General features: G+C 38.4%; 1 protein-coding gene across 2 annotated transcripts in view; it reads right to left on the reverse strand.

Annotated features, from left to right (window-relative positions):
• SLC35A3 (solute carrier family 35 member A3) overlaps positions 1–25,122 on the reverse strand; it is a 53,351-nt gene extending 28,229 nt beyond the window's left edge. The window contains exon 1 of one of the 2 annotated variants that reach the window (XM_032301415.1): positions 25,040–25,122. The gene's annotated coding sequence lies outside the window, so the exon portion shown is untranslated. Of the gene's footprint in view, positions 1–24,902; positions 24,925–25,039 lie in introns of those variants that run through there. The other variant, XM_032301416.1, reaches the window with a different exon arrangement.
• Positions 25,123–26,321: the final 1,199 nt, after the last annotated feature.

The following is a 26,321-nucleotide window of genomic DNA, read 5'->3' on the forward strand; positions in this document are numbered from 1 at the left end:
CAAATAAATATATCTTTAAAAAAAAAAAAAAAAAAGGAGAAGCTAAGCTCCTGAAATTCTATACTTACTAAAAAGCTCTAGTAATTTAAACTGATATTGAGGGGGCACCTGGGTGGCTCAGTCATTAAGCGTCTGCCTTTGGCTCAGATCATGATCCCAGGGTCCTGGGATAGAGTCCCATGTTGGGCTCCCTGCTCAGCAGGAAGCCTGCTATCCCTCTCCCACTCCCCCTGATTGTGTACCTGCTCTTGCTGTCTCTCTCTGTCAAATAAATAAAATCTTTAAAAAAAAAAAAAATACTAACATAGGACAGGACAGAAGGATAGATCAACGGAACAGAATATAGTCCACAAGAAAATCCATTCATATCTGGTCAAATGACTTTGACAATGGGAACAAAAAGAAATAATTCTAGAACAAGACGTCTGCATTCTTTTTAAGTGAATCTCTACCCTTATCTACTTCACACCAAATATTTAACTAGAAATGGATCACAGACCTGTCATAAAAGAGACAGTTATAAATATTCAAGAAGAAAAAGGGAGAAAAACGTAGCCAGGTAGGGAAATGTAAAGATTTCTTTCTTTCTTTCTTTTTTTTTTTACAATTTTAAAGATTTATTTATTGGGACGCCTGTGTGGCTTAGTCATTTAAGCCTCTGACTACTCTTGGTTTCACCTCAGGTCATGATCAGGGTAGGAAGGACAAGCCCCATATGGGGCTCAGCGCTCAGTGGGGAGTCTGCTTTAGAGTCTCTCTCTCCAGCTCCTCCTGAGATTATTTCTCCATCTCCTTCTGCCCCTCCCCCCATTCTCTCTTTCTCTTAAACAAATAAATAGGGAGGAGAAGGAGAGCAGCAGACTCGGGGCTCGACCTCACTACCCTGACTGAGATCATGACCTTAGCTGAAACAAAGAGTTGGAAGCTTAACCAACTGATGTCACCCAGATAGGACATGCAAAGGTTCTCAGATAGGATACAAAAAGCTCAAAACTTAAAAGAAAAATACGGATAAACTGGATATTACCAAAATTTAAAACTGTTCATCCAAAGATACTATAAAAATAATAAAAGGCAAACAACATCATGGGAGAAAATATTCTCAATACATATATCTGACAACAGCTTTGCATCCAGAATATATATAGAACTCCCAAAACACAATACATGCAAGACAATCCATGAGTAAAAAGATCTGAATGGCTCACCATTTCACGAAAAAAGAAAAATGAATGGCTAATGGCAAATGAAAAGACATTCAGCATCATAGTCATTAGGGAGATACAATTAAAACTACAATGAGATACTAGTATATACCTATTAGAATGGCTAAGATTATAAAAATTGATGTTACCAAGTGATGGAGAGGATTTTGAGCAAATAGAGCTCTTAACATTGCTAGTGGGCCACTTTGAGTAACAGTTTGGTAATTTATTCCAAAAAATAATAAAAATCTTTTCATATAACCTAGAAATTCTACTCTTAGGTATATACCCAAGAGATTTGAAAGCATTTATCCATAATACTTATGAATGCTTATTCATGGGAGTTTTATTTGTAACAGCCAGAAACTGGAAACCCAAATGCCCATCAACCGGTAAATTACTAAATATACTGTGGTATATCTTTATGATGGAATACTACTTAGCAATAAAAAGAAATGAAATGCTGATGCATGTAAAACATCAATGAATATTTTTAAAAATCTGAGCAAAAAAGTTTATAGACAAAATAGCAAATACTATATGATCCATTTATATGAAATTCTTAAAAGGGCAAAAGTAATTTGCAGTGATGCAAATTTATGCTTGACCATGGCCAGGGGTTGTGGTTGGGGGTTGACTACAAAAGGATAGCAAGAGATTTTTGGTGGTGATGGCAATATTCTGTATTATGGTTATGTAATGCTTATACAATTGTATTCACTTGTTGTAACTCACTAAACTAAACATATAAAATCGGTACATCTTATTGTGTGTAAATCACAGCTCAACAAAGCTGATTAAAGACGAAGACATACTATGTAGGAGCATTCCTCAGCAGGCTTTCCTCATGGCTTTGATTCTGGCTCTAATTTCTTTGGATTAATACCAATGGTGTTCTGTTAGCCTGTTCTTCAGCCCAACTCTATCCTTTCCATGATTCCATCTTCCATCCTAAGTTTTGTTAGTATGGACCCTCTTTATTGTATCTCTCTTTATAGCTCTCACAAGCAAGCCACCAATTACAGTTCTAGGTATATGACCCTCTGTCTTCTCTTACATCATAATTATACTAAAATAGCCTGTAATATATTCAAACAGATTCAAAAGTCATTATTTGGTGCCTATACTAGGCCAACTACCATGGTTACAGAAAAAGCCTATCCTTGAAGACATAAAGTCTATCTCATTAAATTTAGCAATTCTCTGACTGAATATGCTCCAAAATCAAACAATGTAATACCATCAATACGAGGATAAAATTTTTAATGATGAAAAAGAATGAAAAAAATTACCTTAAGCACTTCATATGAATTTCAGAGAGAAAATCTGAATAATGTATGTCTTTTTTGTCACATATAAAGGATCAAGCTTAGAGGAAAGGATACATTGATTTATGTATCAACCATCTCACTTCTGTAAATCTACATTAGCAAGAGTCCTAATGTGAAATAAAATTATAGCATTTCATTTCTAAAGAAGATACTTTAGAAATTAGCTAGTATAAATATCTTCATTTTAAAATGAATAGTGAACACAGAAGTTAGATGACTTGTTCAAGGTCACTAATTGGAAATATATACTAATTGTATATTAGTATATATACTAATATATACTAATTGGAAATATATAGCTACATATCAGGTTCGCTAGTTCTCATTACATGCTACTGTAGAATTCCAGAGGACATCCTGGTGGCCTTTATCTCTGTATGGAAGGAGAGCAAGTTGCCAGCAATCTACATTTGGCATAGCCACCTGATTCTCCTGGAAAATCTATTCAAGGAAGTCTTTTGTTTATTCTGTGCAGCTGAGACCATAATGTACCTGTTATAACAGCAATGCTCTAGTTTATTTTCAAATGAAATTTTCAAGGTCAGATTCTAAACCAGGATACACTGTTTTTACTATTTTGCTTTTCCGTTTCTAAGCATATACAACATCAACACATTCAACTTGGTAATTCAATTCTTAATTATTATTAGTTAACAGTCTCTTACAATGTATTTTTTTTAAGTATGTGAGATAATAGAAAAAAATATATATTGGTCTCTGCCCTACCTCCTGACACAGGGATCCTGAAACCCTTGTAATTTCCGAAGTGATAAGGGCCCTAGGAGCATCTTTTGTTCTAATATTTGGTCTCTGGCCCCCAGTCCTTACACAGGGCTCCTGAAACCCTTATAATTTCCTGAATGATCAATTGATCATGCCTACATGATGAGAACTCCATAAAAATCCCACTAGTAGAAGGTTCAGAGAGCTTTCAGGATAACAAGCTATATACACCATGAGGAAGACACATCCCAATTCCACAGGGACAGAAGTTCCTGCACTCAGGACCCTCCCAGATCCTGTGCTTATATATCTCTTCATCTAATTGTTCATTTGCATCCTTCATCATATCCTTTAATAAACTGGTGTAAGAAAGTGTTTCTCTGAGTTCTATAAGGCTGTCTAGCAAATTAATCCAACTTTAGGAGGGGATGGTGGGAACCTCTGATTTGAAATATATACTAATTGTATATTAGTATATATATACTGAATAATGTATGTCTTATTGGCAAACTGGACAGAGTTGTGGGTAATTTGGTGACCCACTACTTGCAACTGGATCTTAAATAGGGTGGGAGCAATCTTACGGGACTGAGCCCCTAACCCATGGGATCTGACACTATCTGCAGGTAGAGTGTCCTAATTGAGTTCAATTGTAGGATACCCAGCTGGTGTCACAGAGAATTGCTTGGTGTGAAGAAACCATACTTCCTCCCCAACATTTGGTGACCAGAAATGTCAGAAGTGAGGTGTTCTGGATGAGGAGTAAAGGAGACACAGAGGAGGAAAGAACTGGATTGTTTTTCTAACACAAAGTTGAAAAGTAAAATATACACAAACAAATGATCATTTGTATTAGATCAACTATAAAGAATTACAATTTAATTCACAATTCTGCCTAAGGGAAGTATAAACTCAAAATGAAAAATAAAGTAAAAATACAAGTATTTCTAAGATCATACAAATATACATAGCTTGGTTTTGAAATACAATACTGGTAAAACTAAGTATTTAATACACAACATAATTTAATCATTTAATACACAACATAAATTTGCAGCAAATCCATAAACATGAAATCTATCAAAACAAAGATTATATTCCATTTCTAAATGTATATAAGACTAATTGTTTCTTCATTTTAAAGTGTATAGTATTTTCTCATTACTGTTGAACACAAACTCTATAAACAATCCTATGTTTAAGATTTAATTTTAGTCCTCCCTATATTTTCTTCTCTTGCCACCTAATTCCTTTTTAATCCTTTCAGGTATCACTAATTCTCTAGTTTCTATATTTTTCTTTGTTTAATTAAAATTTCCTATCTAAGAAACTTGCAAACCCATACTCAACAAGAAACTGCTAAATTCTCTCAAATATGTAGCCTTTTCGATTTACTACCAAAAGCCTTACAAACCAGTCAATAAATTACTGCCCATGTCTAAGCTCCCTGAACTCACTTTGGGTTCAGTGAGGCTCTGAGGTTTACAGCAGGATCAGAGTAAGGATGCTTAGATGTTCCACTTTCACTTAATAGCTAAAACCTGAAAAATGCACTCTTCTTGATTACTAGAGTAAAGAACACTATTTCATTCTGATGGTTTTGTTCCTTTGTTCTGTTTTTTAAAAATAGCATTTACTGGGCACCTGGGTGACTCAATTGGTTAAGCAACTGCCTTCGGCTCAGGTCATAATCCTGAAGTCCTGGGATCAAGTCCTACTTAAGACTCCCTGCTCGGGGGCACCTGGGTGGCTCAGTGGGTTAAGCCTCTGCCTTCAGCTCAGGTCATGATCTCAGAGTCCTGGGATCAAGCCCCACATCAGTCTCTCTGCTTGGCAGGGAGCCTGCCTCCCCCTCTTTCTCTGCCTGCCTCTCTGTCTACTTGTGATCTCTCTCTCCTTGTCAAATAAATAAATAAAGTCTTAAAAAAAAAAAAAAAAAGACTCCCTGCTCGACAAGGAGTCTGCTTCTCCCGCTGACCTCTCTCCTCATGCTCTCTCTCTCTCTCAAATAAATAAAATCTTTTTTTAAAAAATAGTACTTATTACTTTATTTTTAAAAGCAGTATATTCTTAGAAAAATGAGAAAAAACTTATTTTAATTGGTAAAAATGTGAACCATAATCAACTATCCAAAAACATCTAATGATATTTTGGTATAGATTTTGTCAATAATTTTTCTTATTTCAGTTTTTTGGAAATCCCTAAACCCCAGGACTTTAGTGGCAAAGGTGAAATAAAGTACCTAGGCCATTTCATATTGACACTTTTAAGTTTTCAACAACATTTTGGGTTTCTTATTTACATGGAAAATAAAGTCTTATAATCACAAAGTTCCACCTTTTCCTAAAAGAGAGATTTTTCTTGAGGGGAGAAAAAAGATGGAATTTTAAAATTCAATGAAATACCAAGAATATAACAAACATCCATGATTCCATAACCCAGAACTGATGTCTCAATTTTGTCACATTTGTACACCTTTCCTTTTGTAAAGGAATAAAACATTACAACTAAAGTCGAAATCCCCTTTAAGCCATAACTCTAAGTCCTGTTCCTTTCTCCCTCCCCGGTAGGAACCTAGTACATGTTTAGAGTATTTATTTCTACTCTACCATTAAAAATTTTTCATACATATATAAACATAATCATGAGCTATAATTACATTAACATGGCATCAAACTGTATCCATGATTTGGCATTTTCCTTATTCTATTCAGCATTGTTTTACTATCTATATTCATATACAGACCTAGCTCACTGCTTTTCACAATTCTAATGTTCCATCAAATGAGTGAACCTTTTACTTATCCATTCTCCTACTGATAAACATTTAGCATCCTTTTCCTTTCAAAATTTAAATTTAAAAATTTAAAAATTTCCTGGAGTGCTCAGGTGGCTTAGTCGGTTAAATGTCTGCCTTCAGCTCAGGTCATGATCCCAGGGTCCTAGGATCGAGCCCCACGTCAGGCTCCTTGCTTAATGGAAAGTCTGCTTTTGCATCTGGCCCTTCCTTCTGCTGGTGATCTCTCTCAAGTAAATAAAATCTTAAAAAAGAAAGTAGCTCCCAAACATTCTTGCTTTATAATGTCAATTCTAAGTTTAAAAGCTTAAATGTTTTAAAGGCTTAAAATGTTTAAAAAATATACATTACATGAAGTATATGTATCATTAATGTACACTACTGCTACCATATCTACCCCCAAATTAATCAGAATTAGTGAGAAATGAATTGTGTATACCATCATTAACTGCATTAGATATGCATTAACTAATTTTGAAATATTCAAAACGTTATATACTAATAATTTTTACTCACCTTTTTAGACATAGATATGTCCTTGTACGTAAGTATGAATATCAGTCTGGCTACAGACTTATTCCAATAGCTTACCAAAATGTATACATAATCTTTAGGACTATATATGAAACCCATTATTCCTACTGAAACAAGGCTATCTGTATTTTGCTGATATGTCTCCAGCTACTAAATGTCCTAAAAGGGGCGCCTGGGTGGCTCAGTGGGTTAAGCCGCTGCCTTCGTCTCAGGTCATGATCTCAGGGTCCTGGGATCGAGTCCCGCATCGGGCTCTCTGCTCAGCAGGGAGCCTGCTTCCCTTCCTCTCTCTCTCTGCCTGCCTCTCTGCCTACTTGTGATCTCTCTCTGTCAAATAAATAAATAAAATCTTTAAAAAAAAAAAAATGTCCTAAAAGACCAAATGTTTAGTCAATGTTTTTAGACTGTAATCAAATTTACATAGATTATGTTAAAGACTACTAAGTATCTAAGAAATTCTGCATATCAATTTTCCTTCAATTGTAAAAATAAAAGGCTCAATTTCTTAACTCACGGTTTTTTCAGTAAGCTATATTTACATTTTCTAAACACTAGTTCTGAAATATATTCCTAAGTGCAATATAATAACTACTAGAAGTTAATGACACAATAGAGTACATATGAAAACACACAATTATAAAATGCTAGGCAAATATCAGTTCACATTATATGTTATTCAGAAACAGTTACTTGTTCAAAACACATCTTTTAAGATTTTCCCAAGTAAATGAACAGAAAAATAAACACATAAAAAAATACTGACCTCAGTTGCAATTTTTTGTCCACTGTCTTCCATGATGCCAAACTTTAAAACTGCAACCTATAACTGTATGCTAAATATTGACAAATAAAATTCATCACAACTGCCTTTTCTTCTGACACTGGCATTTATATACCATCCTTTCAAACTACCTCAGAAGTAGCCACAGCAGGTCCTAAAAGTAGCAACAATATATCCTACTTGAAATCCATAATAATCTTGTAGGAAATCCAAAAATTTTATTTTTTATAAAAGTGAAAGAAAAATGAGTCAAAGATAATTTATACTATCTGTATAACCAATTTTATTTCTATGATAGAAATAATAACTACCACTAAATTAGTTCACTTTTAAGTGCAGGGCACAATCCTGCTCAGTAACACTTAATAATCAACACTTTACTATCTAAGGTTCCTGTTACATTCTAAGTAAAACAACTTTTCATTGTTTCTCCTTCCCTTTCTTCCTCAATGTGTCAGGTGTCGGTTTACATAAGGCAAATATTACCTGTATGTAAATTACAGCACTGTCAATTTTTAACTTGTTCTTTCACTACTGCAGAATTTTCGTTCTTATATTCAGTTAAATTGATAACACTCAAGTATTTCTTCAACTACACAAATATAAAAACTATTTGCATTCTAATTTTTAGATTAAAAATTGTTCAGTGTTATTATACTCTATGTAATGTCAGTAATTTGGAAAACATAATGGTCTAGTAAGTATAGCTCTAAGATCCCCTTTGAATGTGTTGCGCTTCAGTCTCCCATTTCCCCATCTCTGTGCTATTCTGCCCTACCACCTTCCACTATGGCATTTCCTCCACTTACAGCTAAAGAGAGAAGTTAAAGATATTCTTAAAAAAAAAAAAAGTTCTAGCTATTCTAAAAAGAATAAGACTTGTGTAAAAGCCAGGTAGGGTCCACACACACTAACCATTAGTAAATGTTCAAGACCAAGGAAACTGGGGGCAGAAGTGAGAAATAAAGGTATCCTACAACACTCCACAACTTGCCATCAACATTTAATACATAGGGTCGCCTGCGTGGCTCAGTGGGTTGAAGCCTCTGCCATGGGCTCAGGTCCTGATCCCAGGGTCCTGGGATCGAGCCCCACATCCGGCTCTCTGCTCGGCAGGGAGCCTGCTTCCCCCTCTCTCTCTACCTGCTTCTCTGCTTACTTGTGATCTCTGTGAAATAAATAAATAAAATCTTTTTAAAAAATTTTAAAAATAAAAAAATACTTAATACATAGGATACTTAGGCATTGGATACACCATGATGACCAAGACACATATAGTCTGTTTCTTCATGAAGTTTATCCTCTAGCTTGAAAGACACATTATTCAAACAACTCAAGAAATAGTATAAGTATGTAAACTGCTTTGATATAGGGTGCAAGAGAAAAATATCATAGGAAAATGCTACCTTGTGTCAACTTAGTTAAACTCAAACATATCTCCCTAAGTCCTTTACTCTGTATAGTGCTAGGTTAGAACTGGCTAAACACAAGTCTGCACAAAACTTGGGGGAGAGAGTGACAAAGAGCCATTACTCTCAGGAATACTCAGGGTTAAATCTGGTAAAACAGAAACAGAGAATTAGATTCCAGTTGTCCTCACTCTTCCCTGCACTAGGTCAGCTCTTCCTCACAACTGCCAATCCTATTGCACAAAAATGGGCTCATCCCTCCACCATACTCTTGACTATGGACAGAAAAAGACAGCGACACAAGACAACTTTCTATACACCTTTCCACCAGCTCCATTACATGGTCCTATTTTGGCTACAGGACATCCTTGCTTCCTAGATTCCTTTGAAAGCTCTGAATTGTGTACCCATACTAGTGTTTGAGGGAAGGCTGCTTTTAGTTACTCTTCAGTAATCCTCTGACACTCTTTTTTTTTTTCCCCCACAACACTCTCTTTTTAGACTTTTACTTCTCCTGCTTTCCCCACAATTGTGAAAGGTCTTATTCATACCATAAAATCCTTATCCTATAACAGTGAAGGGCTCTGTTTCTCAATTGAACCCTAATACAGTGTGTAGTACTAAATGTGGTTCTAGGGTAACAGAACCACAATGGAAGTAATTTGGAATTAGTTTTCTGATCTGACTAGATTTAAGGCCATTAATGACCCTATTACCAGTGGTAAAGGAGACACTGGTGGTTGTTCATCATGCTAAGGCAAAAGTTACTTAACCTATAGCCTGTAAACACCTATCATCAACATGAGATTTTGGGTGATCAAATAGTTGCTACCACAATATTTTCTGAAAATCAGCATATAAAGGTGTTCACTTTTTTCTTCTAAAATAACTAGAAAACTTAGAGAAAGATAATAATGAACTTGAGAATCTAAATTCATAGCCCATGGTCCAGGTAAGGTATCAGAAAGCTTCTATCACAGGCCTAAGACAACTTCTCTCTTTTAGCTATTAAGTCAGTGTTTCTGAAAAACAAATCCAAAGTCTGATCCTGTCATGGGCCTGAAATAAAAAGCAAACTGAAGGGTGCCTAGGTGCCTAGTTGGTTAAGTGTCTGCCTTTCTAGTCATGATCCCCGATCCTGGGACTGAGCCCTGCACTGGGCTCCCTGTTCAGCAGGGAGTCTGCTTCACCGTCTGCTTATCCTCCTGCTCATGCTCTTTCTCATATAAATGAATAAAATCTTAAAAGAAAAGGAAAAAAAAGCAAATTGAGTTTTTAATTTCATAGGGTCCCAGTATCCTATACTCTACACATTTTTACAATCTCTATATCCTAGCACATGTCCCGACATTAAAATATGCCTGAGGATTGTAGCAGGCTGAAAAATGGCCCCCAAATATATAGGTCCTAATCCCTAGAACATGTAAATGTTACCTTATTTGGGAAAAAGGATTTTGCAAATGAAATTAAGGATCCTGAGATTGGAAGATTATGCTGGATTAGCTAAGTGCGCCCTAAACACCAGCACAAACACCTCATAAAAGACAGATAGAAAAGGAGAACACAAATACTTAAGAGGACAAAACTGTGAAGATGGATCCATAGAGAGATCTGAAGATGCTGGCCTTGCAGACTAGTGATAGAGCCACAAACCAGGGAAGACTGGCACCCACCAGAAGCTGGAAGAGAAAAGAATGGGTTTTTCCCTTAGAGCCTCCAGAGGGAGTATAGGCAGCCCTGCTGACACTTTATCATCAGCCTAGTGATGCTGATTTTGGATCTCTGGCCTCCAGAACTATGGGAGAATATCTTTCTCTTAATATAAGTAACTAATCTGGGGTAATTTTTACAGAAGCCTCGGGAGGGAAATCAATACAAGTATGTGTATTTTTAAAATTTAATTGTTCTCTATTCTATGTCTACTTAGGCAGAAACCATTTAAAATGTTTAGGAGGGGGCGCCTGGGTGGCTCAGTGGGTTAAGCTGCTGCCTTCGGCTTGGGTCATGCTCTCGGGGTCCCAGGATCGAGTCCCGCATCGGGCTCTCTGCTCAGCGGGGAGCCTGCTTCCTCTTCTCTCTCTCTCTCTCTGCCTGCCTCTCTGCCTACTTGTGATCTCTGTCTGTCAAATAAATAAATAAAATCTTTAAAAAAAAAATGTTTAGGAGGAAGACGGTTAAAATTAAGTTTTCAGGACTCAAAAGAATTAATCAGTTACCAGGATAACAAGCTTATACTGAGAGTGCGTACAACAACTCCTCTCACAGGGCAACAGGGTGGCTCAGTTGTTAAGTGTCTATCTTCAACAATTCCTCTCACATAGTTTGTGCTGTGCTTAATAAATTATTTAAAATAAATGCCAGACTCAGTATAAAAAAAAAAATCAAGGATACCAAATAAGTGAGCTATTGCTATAGTGATGTTCTGTCATGGAAAATTTGAAGCCCATCCATTGTCTCACAAAACTATATGGTTAATAATATTTCTTTTATTTATTTATTTATTTATTTATTTATTATTTTTTATAAACATATATTTTTATCCCCAGGGGTACAGGTCTATGAATCACCAGGTTTACACACTTCACAGCACTCACCATAGCACATACCCTCCCCAATGTCCATAATATTTCTATAGGGACGGGAAGGACTTGACCAATGTTAAAAAATAATTCTATTAATGCTTATTTTAGAAAACACCAATTTCTTTGCTATTTTTTTTTAAAGATTTTATTTATTTATTTGACAGAGAGAGATCACAGTAGACAGAGAGGCAGGCAGAGAGAGAGAGGGAAGCAGGCTCCCTGCTGAGCAGAGAGCCCGATGCGGGACTCGATCCCAGGACCCTGAGATCATGACCTGAGCCGAAGGCAGCGGCTTAATCCACTGAGCCACCCAGGCACCCCTTTCTTTGCTATTTTAAAGGACAGAAAGAGCAAAAGACAGTACAGATCATCACTATTTTTATTCATGTCTTTGTTTTTGTAACTGGAAATATTAACAGCAGTAATCAGATAAGAATTTATAATCTAAAAAACACTTTCCAATTTTAAAATTTCTGTTCACACTGGAGTATTCTCAAATTGACTCCTTTTTTTTTAAAATAAGAATTTATTTATTTACTTGACACAGAGAGAGAAATAGCATGCATAAGCAGGGGGAGCAGTAGGCAGGAGAGGGAGAAGCACACTCCCTGCTGAGCAGGGAAACCAATGTGGGGCTCGATCCCAGGACCCTGGGATCATGACCTGAGCTGAAGGTGGATATTTAACCAACTGAAGCCCCTCTGGCGCCCAAATGGATTCCTTTAAACATGATGTATTGCCCAGTTTGAGGTATACTACATATGTCAAAACATGCCATCTAAAACATACCTATCTATAAAATATAAAGTCAAACATAATATAATCATTCTATAAGATAGTGTTATTCCCCAAGTACTAACATTAATAACAAGGTTCTAGCATTTTTTCCAAATGTTTAAGAATTAAAATTACCAGGAAGCCTGGGTTGCTCCGTTCATTAAGCATCTGCCTTTGGCTCAGGTCATGATCCCAGGTCCTGGGATCCAGTCCTGCATCTGGCTCCCTGCTCAGCAGAGAACCTGCTTCTCCCTCTCACTCTGCCTGCTGCTCTCCCTGCTTGTACTCTCTCTCTCTGGCAAATGAATACATAAAATCTTTTTTTTTTTTTTTTAATTAAAGTGTACCAGGACAATTAAGAATAATGTTTAGCTATTTAATTCAGCCTGAGGCCAAACCTGAAAGATCAGGGACCTTAAGATGTTTTTCTTTTCTTTTTTTTTTTTTTTTAAGGTTTTTCTTTATTTGTCAGAGAGAGAGAGAGAGTGAGCAACCACAAGAAGAGGTAGTGACAGGCAGAGGGAAAGCAGGCTCCCTGCTAAGCAAGGAACCCGATGTGGGACTCAAATCCAGGACCCTGGGACAATGACCTGAGCGGAGGCAGACATTCAACCAACTGGGCCACCCAGGTGTTCCAAATGCTTCTCTTTGTAGAACTCATAAATGGTAAAAATTTTAGAAAACTGTTTAAAATAATTTAACTGAAACTTAATAGAACATATAGAACTAGCTGGTATTTATGGATATATGGTTTGACAGATTGTCGAGGGCAAAAAATTTTTTGAACTCTAGCTATTTAACTGTGTTTGAGTAGTTAATGGAAGAATACCACCCTCCCCCAAGGACAAAATTCCACTGCTAAAATTCAAATGCTATGTAGTGGTTGGATTTGTCTTTTTTTTAAACCACCACCCTTTCTAAACAGGAAAGTGTTACCACTCCCAGGTAAACCTATAGTCTTAGGAGTTTATATATACAATGGGTTTATAAACTACATAGATTTTGAGTACATTTCAGTTACGCCTGTTCAATATTTACTGTTCTTACATCACTCTGCCTCCCAACTGATGGGACAGCCTTCAGACTCTCACAACTCAAATCTCCGTATAGCTGGTATCTTATGAAAATGTACATCTGATCACATTCCTTTTATTTTTTTTTAATTTTATTTATTTATTTGACAAAGAGAAAGAAAGCACAAGTAGGGGCAGATAGAGGGAAAGAAGCAAGCTCTCTGCAAAGCAGGCAGCTGGATGTGGGACTCAATCCTAGGACCCCTGAGCCAAAGGCTCAGACTTAACCGTCTGAGACACCCAGGTGCCCTCATTCCTTCTCTTTTTGTAAAATTTAACTAACTCCCTACCAATAAAAGATACAGGACAAACTCACATAAAACAGTCCGTCACTACCTGGCCCCAACCTAAATTCTCTGCCATAAACTATGATCTATCTCAAACATTTTTTCTTCAGGCATTCTTTGAAGAAATATCCCTTTTTTAAAAATAACTCTTTCCTTGGGGCACCTGGGTGGCTCAGTTAGTTAAACATCCAACTCTTGATCCCAGCTCAGGTCTTGATCTCAGGGTTGTGAGTTCAAGTTCCTCGCTGGACATGGAGCTTACTTTTAAAAAAATTTTTTTTCTTTAATTATAATTTTTCTTTCCTCTTCTTTATCTGTAGAATTTTTTCTCTTGTATCAAAATACAAGTCTACTCTCAGTGACGTTTTCTTTTTTTTTTTTTTTTTTATTTATTTATTTGACAGAGACAGATCACAAGTAGGCAGAGAGGCAGGCAGAGAGAGAGAGGAGGAAGCAGGCTCCCTGCTGAGCAGAGAGCCCGATGCGGGACTCGATCCCAGGACCCTGAGATCATGACCTGAGCCGAAGGCAGAGGCTTTAACCCACTGAGCCACCCAGGTGCCCCATCAGTGAAGTTTTCTTAAGTTTCAAGCTGACTAAAGCCTCTCCTCTACCATATTCCAATGTGATTTTTATACTTATATTTTATAATACCACTTATAAATTTTATCAGTCTAACTTATTGACATATACGCATTTCCGTGTTTTACTCATCATTGTATTTCCTGCAGCTCCTTACCAGGATATGTCACATAATAGGCATATACTCTATGTTGAATTTATAAAAGAACAAATAAACTCTACCATATGTAAATTCTCAGAAGGGAAGAATGACCCTCAAAGATTAAGTTTCTCTGTATAATACATAAAAGATGCAGGCACCCATGTCAAAACATGTTTCCGTTAAATGTTTCCTAATAATTGTAACTTCACAACTTAAATTAATAAAAGAACATCTACTGAGTACCTACAGCATATCAGACATTGTGCTAGGTGCTTTATAGGCATTATCCCATTTAAATCTCATTTAATCTGTAAATGTTGCAAGTTCTAGGGCACGTGGTGGCTCAGTAGCTTAAACATCTGCCTTTGACTCAGGTCATGATCCCAGGGTCTTGGGATTGAGTCCCACATCAGTCTCTCCTGCTCAGTGGGGAGCCTGCTTCTCCCTCTCCCTCTGCTGCTCCCTCTGCCTGTGTTCCCTCTCTCGCTGTCTCTCTCTCTGTCAAATAAATAAATAAAATTTTAAAAAATACTTAAAAACCTGTAGGTTCTGAGATATTAAGTATATAATTTACCTTGCCTAACATGTCAGAGCTCCGATATAAAGGAAGATTTCTCTCAGTCAAAGCTACCAATTCATGACTTATGAATTTTTGCAGTAAGTCTTTTGCATGGTCTTTGTAGTAAAGGCGAAGTGTTTAAAAACGTCTAAGTTTTAGAGGGCCAATCAGAATAGTATATTAAAGTACAACTCTGTACTCAGATTGCCTAATTTCACATTCTGTCCCCACCACTAAATAGAGCAAATTATTTAACCTCTCTGTCCCTCCTTTCCCTCATCTATACTATGGAGGGGAAGGGATAGTATGTACCTCACACCATGGTTATGAGGATTAAAAGCTATCAATCAAAAGAAGCGGTTATAATACTCTAGTGCTTTATTTGAATATTCACTGAATACCTTTGTAAGACTTACTCATGTTAGAAAATGCTACTAGAAGGGTTTAAAATTGGTTTTTTTTTTAAATTTTTTTTTTTTTTTAAAGATTTTATTCATTCATCTGACAGAGAGAGATCACAAGTAGGCAGAGAGGCAGGCAGAGAGAGAGAGGAGGAAGCAGGCTCCCTGCTGAGCAGAGAGCCCGATGCGGGACTCGATCTCAGGACCCTGAGATCATGACCTGAGCCGAAGGCAGCGGCTTAACCCACTGAGCCACCCAGGCGCCCCTAAAATTGGTTTTAAAGAACATATGAATTTAGAAAAAACTTCATATCCTGCTTTTACAGAAAAAGTAAGCAGAACGGGTAAAAGGTGTATGTAGACACTCTCTTATTGGAATGATCTTCTTTTTTAGCATTTTACCTGTTGTGACTTAAAAGTTTAAGCTTCGGGCACCTGGGTGGCTCAGTGGCTTAAGCCTCTGCCTTCAGCTCAGGTCATGATCTCAGAGTCCTGGGATCTAGTCCTGCATTGGGCTCTCTGCTTGGCAGGGAGCCTGCTTCCTCTTCTCTCTCTCTCTCTCTCTGCCTGTCTCTCTGCCTACTTGTGATCTCTCTCTGTCAAATAAATAAAATAAAATCCTTAAATAAAAAAAATTTTTTTAAATAGCTTCAGCTTCACCTTAACTCTAATTTCTATTGTATTTCCTGATCCATCATGCTTTTTCAATCAAAACACTTATCTCCATACAGCAACTGGTTCTTTGTTTTTTGAGTGGTACCTCCAATCTGAATGATAAACTGGTAAGAATTCTGGGCAGCCAATTTAGATAGAGAAGCTGCATAACATTCAAGCTTATAAAGTAAAAACTCTCATATTTATATACCAAACACTCTCAAATCTACCTAGCAAACAACATTTAAAAGTTCACTAAAAATATATAACCACAGCACTGCACTCCTTCATTAAACCAGACAATTAAGTTGAATATACTGAGGATTGACTTGCTTTTGGAGAGTTGACATCTAATGCTTAGCTATCAATTCATGATCTGAACTTTAATAATAAATTCATACACATGAGTAACAATATTAACTGCTGGTTTGATGATGTTCAAATAATGATGGTAAATGACATTATTAACTGCTGGTTGGATTTTAGTTACTGACAAGTCTACAATTTACTCTTAATTTTTTTGCAGTTTCATACACATACACAAAAATTCCACAGCAGATTAATATAAAATAAAAAGCTTCCTGTCTAAAACTTTTAGGAGAAGGAAAAACCTCAAAAGTTATACTTCGCAGCTACTGAATGGTAAGACTGGGCTTTAACTGAGGTTATTTCAGTTGATTCTAATGTGTATCTTTCCTTCATTCATCATATTGAGTTCTCACTGTGTGAAAGACACATCTGAGGCTCAGTCAGTTAAGTGTCTGCCTTCAGCTCAGATCCTGGGATAGAGCCCTGCATCAGGCTCCTTGTTCAATGAGGAATCTGCTTCTTCCTCTCCCTCTGCCTACCCTGCCCCCTGCAATTTGTACTCTGTCTCTCTCAAATAAATAAATAAAACCTTAAGAAAAAAAAGACACATCTGAAGATACAAACTATATGCATACTGAATATAACTGAAGCAGTGTAAAGAGTTTGTGCAGAACCTAGGGCCAGTTATTTGACCTTTAATGTTCTCATCTAGAAAATAGGGGTGAAAGAAAATAGAATATGCCACCTGCAAAATGAGCCACTTTAGCATATTGGTTATTTCATGCTGTAGGTACTTAAAAAACAGCAAATGCAGGGGAGGCTTTCCCCAAACCTTCCTCTTCCACCTAAAAACAAATCCTCTACAAGCAACTCAGTTGTCATAAATCCCCCCTCCCCAGAGGAGTTTCATCAACTAGGGAGGACTGACTCACTATAGAAGATTAGAAGTTAACATTATACCCAGATAAACTCTGCCACAAACTATCTTAACTCTTACATATTCTTCTAAGGGTCCATTCATCTTTCCTAAAAATCGCTTATTTTCCCCTAAGAGGCCTACATCTCTCTTCCCCTTTCCCTCTCAGAATGGTATTTAATTCTGAATTCTAAAGCTACTTCTTTGAGTTACTCATTTTCCCTGAGTGTATACACTGTATATATGCAGAACATATGTTAATAAGCCTCTGTTTTTTTCTTGTTAATCTGTCTTTTATGATGGCAGTCTCAGCTAGGAACTCAGAAGATCAGAGAGAAAATTAGTTTCTTCCCCTACAGTTTTTGGTGACAAAAGATGGGATTGCTGAGATACCCTATGCACTCTACAGCTCACAGATGGGACCCTGGAAGAACCAGCAGAGGCCAGAGATGGGTAAGAATTCTTACCAAATCAGCTCTCCTTGATCTGTCTATATAACACCCAGTCAAGAGAAGAAGGTAAAATTTCATACGGCCTCTTCCTTTCCAAATCAGATTAGCAGAAGGAAAACATCTGTAAATATTAGTTCTCTGAATTAAGATTCTTGGGAATTTGGTTTTAGGGTACCCACTGGTTATTGATCCTTGCCTCCTAAAGTGCAGCTATTCCTTCCCTATTTATCTCATTTTGTGCTCTAAAAATTTGGCTTGGCTTTCTGCCTGCCTGGGGCATGCAGGTTATCAGTTCTTGGGTGTGCAAGTGGCTCAACCATCAGGTTAGAAGTCGTAAGAAAAAGAATACAGAATATAGAATAGGAGCTAGACAGAAATGGGGGTTGCACTCCATTGGAAGCTAGCATCCTACTGACTGCTGCCAGTTGTTTGGGGGTGGGGGATGAATTGGAGACATGTCTCTTTCTTTTGGCTATCTTTAATAGTGCTTCTGGACCTTGGGAGGGCTGCATCTTTTTTACCTTCTCTGGAGATATTTCTTGCATCATGATTGAGTCATAAAAGGCTTATTGGTTTTGGTTGTGAGTCACTCGATAGGCTTACCTTTGGTTTAAAAAAAAAATTTTTTTTTAAATATTTTTAAAAAGGAGTTCAGTACTGCCAGGAATATTTACTGTTTGTCCCAGCTGAAACCTGATAAGATATTTGAAAGGATTTTTAAAGGAGCTCTATGGTCAAGTTAATCTAATTGGAAGCTGGTATTTGGAGCCTGATGGGAATTATTTGTTCTTTAATGCCTCTCTGTTCTATTCCATCCTATGCTTCTCATGAGAACTTTTCAGTCCACTGAAATCCTCTTCTTGAACCCCTGCTGGCTATATACTCTGCCACCTCTGTCTACCTCCTTCTTATTGGCATGATTTTGCTGAGGATAATCTGGAACTTCACTGGCTTCTTTGGGAAACCTAAGATCTTCCCAAACTGGCTCTTCTAAGACCTCTCTACCTTCCCATTACTTCTGCTCCTTCTTCCTCCTTTAGCCAACTTCAATATTCTACCCATTTGCCTTGACTCCTTCAGGCCCCTATCTCCACCATCCCTCTTTCTACCCCTGCAAGATTTCTCTCTCCCCACTTTAGCCTATAGTCATTTGAACTTTAAGACCCCTATCCTCCATCAGGATCTCTAAGAGAGTCAGAGACAATTACCCTGATGCTGAAAAGGGAAAGGGAGTTATCTGGATACTGGGCAAACGAACAATCTTAAAAAGTCTTCTCAGAGCATCCAGCTGGCTCACTCAGAGAAGTGTATGACTCTTGATCTCAGGGTCATGAGTTCAAGCCCCAGGTATGGTATAGAGATTGCTTAAATAAATAAACTTAAGGGAAAAAAAAAAGTCTTTTCAACAAACATTAGTAAAAAGCTTTAGCCATCTAAGCAGGTAACCTCACCTTATTCTATCTGTCAGACACACAATTTCTTTTACATAAACTAGTGAGCTTTCTATTACTGTACCTAACACATGGTTAAGAATTTAAAACAAAAGCCATAAGATCTCATTTCTGTTTGTGTGTTTTACATGTGTGATATTTTTCTACCTCCAGATGGTCTTGCCAAAAGTAGTCTGTAAAAGAGCTCAATTAATTAAATTATGGGAAAAGGGAATACTATATTAATATAATATTCTCGGAGAGAAATACAGAAACTAACACAAATGTTTTTAAGTTCACATGACTCAGGTAATCTTTGGCAAATAAGAATATTGTTGGTTTAGCTAAAACAACAACAAAAACAAACAAAGTTGACAGCATTAAATATAATGCAGACATACAGCTTTTCTACCTGGGTTTATAAGTCAAATAAGCACAACATTAGCTCTATGTTACAAAATTTGTCAGCAAGAAAAACCATAAGATGACTAGCTGCTTAATGTTACAAAATTTGTCAGCAAGAAAAATAATAACATGGCTAGCTGCTTAATGTCTCATGAAATTTTCATGAGTAATTGAAACGTATGTTTTTATTTATTTTTTTTTTAAAGATTTAATTTATTTATTTGACAGACAGAGAGGTGGGCAGAGAGAGAGAAGAGAGGAGGAAGCAGGCTCCTGCTGAGCAGAAAGCCCGATGCGGGGCTCGATCCGAGGACCCTGGGATCATGACCTGAGCCGAAGGCAGAGGCTTTAACCCACTGAGCCACCCAGGTGCCCCGAAACGTATGTTTTTAAAACAAGTGAATTAAATAAAAGTTTAAATGTAAAAAAATTTAAAAATACAAAAATTCATAAATGAACTTTTCAACAATAATTATTTTTTATGTCTGCTTGAATAGTTTCCCAAATCTTTTTGGAGACTTATGTCCTTAGAGATTTGAGAAGTCTAGTTAAATGATGGATAGTCAGCAACTACGTTTACAAAAAAAAGAAAAGAGGGGTTGGTTGTAGTACATCTCTGAGTAACCAGAATGTTGGTGTATGACAAACATTTCACAATTACTTACTTCCTAGTTTTCACTAGAATTAAGCATTCTAAGAATTAAGAATTCTAATTAATATATGTAATTAAAATACTAGAAATAAGGGGGGAACTCTATATAAATAGAAAGCATATGTGTTTTGGTATGAAAACTATAAGATATGGAGATATGTTTTTGTCAAGAGCAAAAAAAAAAAAAAAGGACTAATTTTGCCCTAAAGTAGAATTATTGGTTTTTCCATAATGAGAAAGAGCAAAATAAAAGACAAACACTGAATAGATATAGAAAGCTGAGAAGAGAGAGAGAGAGAAGAAACTTGTTTTGAGTGGTCAAGTGGCTAAAATTGAATGCATTAATTACAGGGGTTATAAAAACGAGCCTTAATATCAAAAGTACATTGATGTAAAACTAGAACTGAGTCTTTTTTAAAAAAATATTTTATTTATTTATTTGACACAGAGAGAGGGAAGCAGAGGGAGAGGAAGAAGCAGACTCCTCACTGAGCAGGGAGCCTGACACGGGAATCAATCCCAGGATCCCAGGATCACGACCTGCGTTGAAGGTAGACACTTAACAAACTGAGGTACCCAGGTACCCTAGAATTGAGTCTTGTTTCTCCTTAAAGAACAAAGTTTTCTTGGACTATGGGTCTACTCCTGATAAGACTGTGAAAGGTTTTCCTTTATCTTTAAAGTAACCTGCCTAGAAAACAAAGATCCAGTATTTTATCAAAATAACTTCCTGTGTTTCTCATTTTCTTTATCAGGTCTTTGATTACTTAAGAAAACAGCCTTCTCTATTAAAAGGGCGAAGGTTTTATATATATATCTATGTTAAAGGGATTGTTTCACAGGACCTACGATCCTATTTAATCATGTGTTTTAAAACATTTTAATATGTTTGGCAAAATTCCCCCAAATCAAATCCTAAATGAAGTCTTTTGGACCTGGATCTTTGATTTGTTCCAGAGGGTCGCTGAAACATCTCAAAAGATTTGTTCTAGCTCCTTATAAAAAAAGAAATGTTAAACTAATTAGGTTTATTTGATATGTCAAATTATATAGAAAACCTTGCTAAATAAGTGATATTTAACCTTCCTGGGTTATATTTGTATGAAGGATGTTATTAACATGTGTTTCAGAAATTGTATAAAATTTCTTAAAATATGATATAGTCTGGTATAATGTCATTAGTCATAATTCGTTATCATCTTAAAGTATGTGTCACAGAAATAACCAAATATCCTTGTCAACTGCATTAGAAATGAACTCTGATCAAATCTTTAACCATGGCCATTTTAAGTCTTTTTCATTTACAGACAGTTATTTTTTTAAACTGATTCTTTCATGAAAGCTTTTCCAAGCTGCTATAATCCAAAAATGCTTGTCTTCAAAAAGATTCATGGAAAGAATTCTGGCAAGTACTCTAGAATACAGGTTTCTGACAACTTAAATATCATACTAGGGAAGAATTTTCAGAATTCCATGGAAAAAACTGACGGATTCATAAAACTACAAACCCATAATCAAGAAAAACAAGAAGTTAAATGGGACCGAATAAACTGATGAGAATCATTGTAATTTTTGAGTTTTTGTTTGAAACACTGTTGGTTCTTTAACATTTTGTTTAAAAGATTTAAGGAGTGCCTAGGTGGCTCAATTGGTTAAGCATCTGCCTTCAGCTCAAGCCCTGATCTCAGGGTCCTGGGAGCCCCAAGTTGGGCTTCCCGCTCTACTGGGAGCTTGCTTCTCCCTCTCCCCCACCCTTACTCATGTTCTCTCTGTGTCAAATAAATGCATAAAATCTTTTTTTAAAATTTTAAAAAATAAAAGATTTAAGGAAACCTTTTCTCTTAAGCTTTTTATAACTTACAACAATTTGGAAAAGGGTACCTGGATAAACAAAATTAAACCTTTGTCTTTTTCTCCTTACCTAATTCCACCCAGAATTCAGAAACCCTTAGGATTTTTAGTCTCATGGCAATGTAGTTATTTGTATAAGTTCAATATGAATCTGTACTCCCTGTAATAAGATACAACTTGAAATACTGGCTATACTGCCCAAGTTTTTACTGACATTTCAGTCAAATGTCAGAGAAGGATGGGCATAATATCCTATATGACCAGACAACTTTAAGAAACTAAGATTGACTATATAAAGCCAATAATGCCCCTTAAAAAAAAAAAAAAAAAAAAAAAAAGCTCAACTGGTATCTTGCTTTCTGGGTTCTCAGTCTTATCAGGGGAGTAAGGAAGAGGTCAATTCCTGGCAGGCCCAAGAACCTCAGATCTCTTAGAGACCTCTAGAAGAGAGAAGAAAGGAAGTCACCCAATTCTAAAGGTATTGCAGGCAGTCTAACGGTGAATCCTTGGCTTGGCGTCCTAGCCTTGAGAAGCTTTTAAAAGTCCACTCAGAGATCACTTTTGAAAAGTTCCAGCAAGGCAGACTTTAAAAGAGTCTACATGGCTAATTGCTATTTTTACATAAATATTCAAACCAAGTTTAATGAAACTAGACTGATCTTGCATGCAAATTAGTCATACTGCTTACCTTTGGTAGAAATGGAGATGACTGTAGAGAAATAAAATTATATTTCAGTAGCCCACTAGTGTGGATATAAGATTCCAGTCCTGTTTATTGTCTCTGAGGTTTTGTTATCTACCTATGAACTGGACTGGATCCTGAATTCCTCTATTTTCCTCCACTATCTTGCTATGACTATCCAAACTAACATTTCCAACTTTCTCCCATCCTTCCAACTTGGAATCACTAAAAACAAAAACTCCCCTTTTGCTAAAGCCCTGTAAGCTGAAGCTGGACAACGGGATACAAGTTGTGATACAAGTGACCCTGGAGGCAAGGATTAATTCTTGTGTGGTGATGTAAACTTATTTCAGATTTTATTAATAATTGTATATTTGAATTTGCCTTTCTGGTCCATGTTTGATCCTAGTAATAAATCTTTGAGGTAGTATAGACAAATTCCTCAAATAACCACAGTAAAATGCAAGTTAACAAATATTTAAAGTTATAAATTGGGCGCCTGGGTGGCTCAGTGGGTTAAAGCCTCTGCCTTCGGCTCAGGTCATGATCCCAGGGTCCTGGGATCGAGCCCCGCATCGGGCTCTCTGCTCAGCAGGGAGCCTGCTTCCTCCTCTCTCTGCCTGCCTTCCGCCTACTTGTGATCTCTGTCTGTCAAATAAATAAAATCTTTAAAAAAAAAAAAGGGAGCCTGCTTCTCCCTCTCCCTCTGCTTGCTGCTCCCCATGCTTGTGCACATGGTCTCTCTCTCTCTCCCTGCCTGTTAAATAAATAAATAAAATCTTAATTAAAAAAAAAAAGAATTGGGGCGCCTGGGTGGCTCAGTGGATTAAGCCGCTGCCTTCGGCTCAGGTCATGATCTCAGGGTCCTGGGATTGAGTCCCGCATCGGGCTCTCTGCTCAGCAGGGAGCCTGCTTCCTCCTCTCTCTCTCTCTCTCTCTCTGCCTGCCTCTCTGCCTACTTGTAATCTCTGTCTGTCAAATAAAATAAATAAAATCTTTAAAAAAAAAAAAAAAGAATAAGTAGAATCTCTACAAAGATAGTAAGGAAGATCCTTGTAGAAGAAAGGATGCAAGGAAAGTCCAAGGCAGTAGGCACACAGCATGTTCAGAAATAACATTTCCAAGTAACTACAGCAGCTTAGCTAAAAAAAAAAAAAAAAAAAATTATGTGGGATAAAGTAATTCAAAAAAATGAAAGGGACATAGTGATCTGATTGGAGCTATGGACAGCTGCAATTTTGAAAAGTTTTGAATGCCACCCTAAATAATTTTAAATGTATTTTGGAGCCAATAGAAGGTCACTGAGTACTTCTGAGGGAAGAGTGACCAGGGATTGCATAAGCTATCTTTTAAGAAGCAGTATGGAGGGGAATGACTGGAAGGGGGACAGATTGAGGGAAGCAAGTCCACTTTGGAAGCCACTGCTATATTGCAAATAAGGGAGAAGCACCACATTTAGCACGGAGACTGCGGGAAGGAAAAGGGGGAGAAGTAAACTGAGACGCTGAAAAACCAGAATCTGTCCTTAAGAGGCCGTGTTAGGTAGGAAATGTTAGAACCATTCATATAAACTTAACATTCCCTTAAAGGAAACAACCAGAGTTTACCAATGCAAATAAGGCCACCAAGTGAGAAACTGTACCAGATTTCATCTTTAACTATCAAAGCTGAATGTTGACTGAAAACCAAAAACTCTGATTCCATTTTCAAAGACTGCATGTGATAAGAACATAATAAAAGATTCAGTCTTGCTACTGTAATGACACGGAAGCGGTTGGCCAAGCAAGGCCCATTTCATCATTCAGTATCGTTCTTTAACTCATTTGAACCAGCGTTCCTGAAAGGTGGCTAGCTGGTTAAATAAATACTATGAAAATCCTCCCTCCCTCAACCCTCAGAACCCCTCCCCCGCACCCCTCCAGCACACGGGCGCGCGCGCGCGCGCACACAGCTCCTGATAGGAATCTCGCCCGGCTCCGGACAGCCCCTGCCGCGGCGCTACCAGCCTTACCAAGGACAGCCCTTCCATCTCTCGAAGTCCCTGCGAGTGCAGGGTCCCCGTCGGGTGGATCGGCGCCTACCGCAGGGCCACTCTCGGAGCGGGAGCTCCAGGGACCTTCACGGAAGGAATGACGGCCAGCCGGGCCCGCCGGCCACGGGGCTCCCCACGCCCCAGGCTCGGAGGCACACAGAGCCGTCTTCATTCGCTTGACACACCCCTTTCCTCGGGCCCTTTCCTCCTCCACCCAACACATTCTGCACTTCGTCCCCCGGAGGTACAACGTGTCACTTCATCCGCTCCCCCGCGTGCTTATCTCGACCCCGTCCCCTTCACTCGGACGGACTTTCCATCAGGCCCCCCGCACACCTTTTCCTTCTCCTCCTCCTCCGGGAGCTGCGCCGCCCGCCCCCACGCCACCGGCAGCCTCTAGCGCCCCGGCCGGCCGCTGCAGCAGCAGCCTGCTGCCCTTCGCCCGCCTCCCCCCAGGGGCGCCCGACGCTCACCTCCCGCGCAGCTCCACCGGCTGCGCGCACCCCGGGCGGCGACTCAGCTCCGCCCGGCACCCGAGGCTGGCCAGCCCGCTGGGTCCCCCGCGACCCTTGGCGCCCTGAGCCGCCGGCTCCAGCCGCCTCAGCCGCCGCGAGCCTGGTGCGGCCCAGGCGTTTCCGGGTTCCCGCGGTCCCGTCCCCCAAATGCTCCGGCTTCCGCCTCGGCCCGGGCAAACGCGGTTCCCGGCTCGGCTCCGGCGGCCCCAGCTTGGCGCTTGCCAGCTCGGTCCCCGAAGGCGAGGCACTTGGGCGACTCGGCGGGCAGCCCCCGGTGTAGCCTTCACCGTCGCGTCGCCGCCTGGGGCACTGCCTCCTGCTAGTTACGTCCCGGGTGGAAGAGTCAGATGGAGTGGCTCCCGCCGAGGGCTTCTGCGGGGCTGTCCGGTCCGGTCGTGCCGGGTGCCAGGGTGTCCGACTGCGAAAAGAAAGGCAAAGTCCTTTGGGGCAAAGGACCCTGAGAGGGAGTGAAAAGGCGGATCCAGGAAAACAACCCCAACTGGATATAGCTGTTACTGTCCCTGAAAACAACGTTAGCCCTGGCACAGGCTGCCACCCAGGAGTCCAAAAGAACGCTTCTTGAGTTGGAAATGACCACTTCTCCCATCCTGGCCGAGACCTTGAGTTTGAGGAGAGCCCCTTAATGCTATTAACCGGGGCAGGGGAAGGAACAATCAGCAAGAAAAAGCAAATGGGGCCAGAGGATCTCAGAGTTCTAAGAGACTTAACCCCTTCCTGGCTTCATGGATCCCTTGGGCAACACTAACTTTAGAAGGCCGTCTAATTTCTTTGTTGGAAATCCTCCAACCACCAAAGCCCAGTCTGCTGATGGACAAGCTAAAATTATTATTCTAGGTCCAGTTTGATCATCAAATTGCATTTTAAGGTTTTCCCTTTCTTCTTACACAGTGCCGCTGTAGAAGAAGCCTACATCTGTTTATATTGCACGTGCTTAAAACTACCTCCATAGAGACAGAGAGCAGGAAAATAAAATTAAATAACTGTATTAGAAAAATAACTGGCTTTAAATTTTTCTGTGTTGTGACCTTGAGAAAACCCCTGGATGTGGAAATTTATATTAGATCTTAATGTTTGTCCAAATATTTTGGAAACAAAATACGGCTGGTACAAAATAATAATAGCTAGGCACTATTCTAACATATCTATCTATTTTTTTTAATTCAAAAATAGTAGGTATTCAGTAAACATGTGTGGTTGTAAGGGGAAAGAAAGATAAAAT

The sequence above is a fragment of the Mustela erminea genome, chromosome 10 (assembly GCF_009829155.1).
Source record: "Mustela erminea isolate mMusErm1 chromosome 10, mMusErm1.Pri, whole genome shotgun sequence".
NCBI classification, from domain to species: Eukaryota; Metazoa; Chordata; class Mammalia; order Carnivora; family Mustelidae; genus Mustela; species Mustela erminea.